General features: G+C 51.0%; 1 pseudogene; it reads right to left on the reverse strand.

Moving 5' to 3' along the window:
* LOC125554618 overlaps positions 1–1913 on the reverse strand; it is a 3843-nt pseudogene extending 1930 nt beyond the window's left edge.
* Positions 1914–3101: the final 1188 nt, after the last annotated feature.

Raw genomic sequence — 3101 nt, forward strand, 5'->3', positions numbered from 1 at the left:
TGGCAAAAACATAATCAGTTCTCAGACTTAGTGAAAACTGGAGCATGCTGAAACAGATATCAAGTAGGCATGTTTACGAGCTCGATGCACTCACTACAGACCAAGTCATGATAAAGTAAGCATACACCCATCAAGAATACATAAAATACAAGCTAGACATGGCAAGAACAATAACATAGCATGCACGGATCAACTACAACATCCTCGGCAAAATTGCTAAGAAGTAGACAATCTGCCCAGATTCACGAAATGACAAAAGTAGAGCTCGATTGACTCGAGCTAGGGTGCTCCATAATTGCAAACAAAGACATGGATGGATAGATGGGCGGCGGGGCGCTACACGGGCGGCGGGGCGCGGCGTCTGGGCCTCGGGGGCCCCGCCTGGGCTCGGCGGGCCGGCGCGGCGATGTGGGGCGCGGAGGCGGCGGCGAATGGCAGTGCGCCACGTGTCGGCGGCGGGTGCAGCGGACACGTCCGGCGCCGGCGGACGTGTCCGGCGGCGGCAGAGATCCGGTTTTTTAGGGTTTGGACGGGGGGAGATCCGGATTTTCGAGGAGGGGTCTTTATATAGAGGTAGTGGGAGCTAGGAGTGTCCAAATGAGGTGCGGTTTTTGGCCACGCGATCGTATTTGGTGGGTTTTGGTGGGTTTTGCGCCAAATTGGAGGGGTGTTGGGCTGCAACACACACGAGGCCTTTTCGGTCCTTTGGTTAACTGTTGGAGCATCAAACGAAGTCCAAATGGTACGAAACTTGACAGGCGGTCTACCGGTAGTGAACCAAGGCCGCTTGGCAAGTCTCGGTCCAATCCGGAAATGTTTAACCCCCACACACGAAAGAAAGGTAGAAATGACCACCGGAGGAGAACGGAACGCCGGAATGCAAAACGGACAACGGGGAAAATGCTTGAATACATGAGATGAAAACGTATGCAAATGCAATGCACATGATGACATGATATGAGATGCATGACAACGATAACAACACACGGAGACAAAAACCCGAACCCGAGGAAATAAAATAACTTAACGCCGGAAACGGCAAGAGTTGGAGTACATATTGGGTAAATCATATCCGGGGTGTTACATAGCATACCATGTCTTGCATGTCGATGCCGCTCACAGGGCGGGCCTTGATGCTCTCGAGAGTGGCACAAAACTTGTTGCACTCTTTTTGGATCACCCTCCATCGCTTCGAAATGGACACCCACCCGCGCGTGCTCACGATTTGGTAAGGAGGAAACTTCTTGCGCTCATGAAACTCCCGGTGAACATGAATCCAAAAAGTTGAATGATTTTGTTCGGCGCTGGTCTTGGGGTCTTGTCCAATGTCTCGCCAACATTCGCAAAGAAGCTTGTCCTCGGCCGTCGTGTATGCCTTCGTGCGCTTGCTCTTGCGTTTCGGCTTCGGGCCGGCGGCTTGGTTGGCGAGCTCGTCCTCAAACAAAGGCTCCACTTTGATGCCGCACTCGTCCTCTTCCTCTTGCATGTAGTCGTCCGGAAACTCCTGGTCAAGTGGAAAGTCATCCAGGTCCATGCCGACCTGATAGCATGAAGGCCGCTTGATCGGGATCATAGCCAGCCCGCGTGAACGCCCCGCGGCCGTCCTGGCTTTGTGTCTCGTAGGGATCGTAGCCAGGGGCCGGTGCACCGCCCTCGAAGATGAGGTTCTGCATGTACTCCTCGTCGTCGGCGGCCGGCATTCCGTCAAACAAGTTGCAGGCGTCTGGTAGCACGTCGGCCGGCATCTGCGACGCGTGTTTCCTCGAGCCTCCGGATGACGAGCCACCGGCCACCGGTGTGGCATTGAGGTCAATGCGCGCGAGCGCAGGTGTGGAAGGCGCCATCACGCTCACGTCGGGCGAGCACTCCCCGTAGAGGCGGGAGGCCCGCGGGTACACGTGGAAGCCGGGCATCGGGGTGCAAGCCGACGCGCGGGGCGAGTCGGGCAGCACCATCCGAGGGAATGCGGATGAACCGGTGCTGGCCGCAGCGGCCACGGCGGCGTTGACGAGGCCATGCTGGCTAGGGTTTTGAAGGAAATATGCCCTAGAGGCAATAATAAAGTTATTATTTATTTCCTTATAATCATGATAAATGTTTATTATTCATGCTAGAATTGTATTAACCAAAAACATAATACATGTGTGAATACATAGACAAACAAAGTGTCACTAGTATGCCTCTACTTGACTAGCTCGTTAATCAAAGATGGTTATGTTTCCTAACCATGAACAATGAGTTGTTATTTGATTAACGAGGTCACATCATTAGTTGAATGATCTGATTGACATGACCCATTCCATTAGCTTAGCACCCGATCGTTTAGTATGTTGCTATTGCTTTCTTCATGACTTATACATGTTCCTATAACTATGAGATTATGCAACTCCCGTTTACCGGAGGAACACTTTGGGTACTACCAAACGTCACAACGTAACTGGGTGATTATAAAGGAGTACTACAGGTGTCTCCAATGGTACATGTTGGGTTGGCGTATTTCGAGATTAGGTTTTGTCACTCCGATTGTCGGAGAGGTATCTCTGGGCCCTCTCGGTAATGCACATCACATAAGCCTTGCAAGCATTGCAACTAATGAGTTAGTTGCGAGATGATGTATTACAGAACGAGTAAAGAGACTTGCCAGTAATGAGATTGAACTAGGTATTGGATACCGACGATCGAATCTCGGGCAAGTAACATACCGATGACAAAGGGAACAACGTATGTTGTTATGCGGTCTGACCGATAAAGATCTTTGTAGAATATGTAGGAGCCAATATGGGCATCCAGGTCCCGCTATTGGTTATTGACCGGAGACGTGTCTCAGTCATGTCTACATTGTTCTCGAACCCGTAGGGTCCGCACGCTTAAGGTTACGATGACAGTGATATTATGAGTTTATGCATTTTGATGTACCGAAGGTTGTTCGGAGTCCCGGATGTGATCACGGACATGACAAGGAGTCTCGAAATGGTCGAGACGTAAAGATTGATATATTGGAAGCCTATGTTTGGATATCGGAAGTGTCCCGGGTGAAATCGGGATTTTACCGGATTACCGGGAGGTTACCAGAACCCCCCGGGAGCCATATGGGCCTTATT

Source organism: Triticum urartu, chromosome 4, assembly GCF_003073215.2.
Source record: "Triticum urartu cultivar G1812 chromosome 4, Tu2.1, whole genome shotgun sequence".
In the NCBI taxonomy this organism is placed as follows: Eukaryota; Viridiplantae; Streptophyta; class Magnoliopsida; order Poales; family Poaceae; genus Triticum; species Triticum urartu.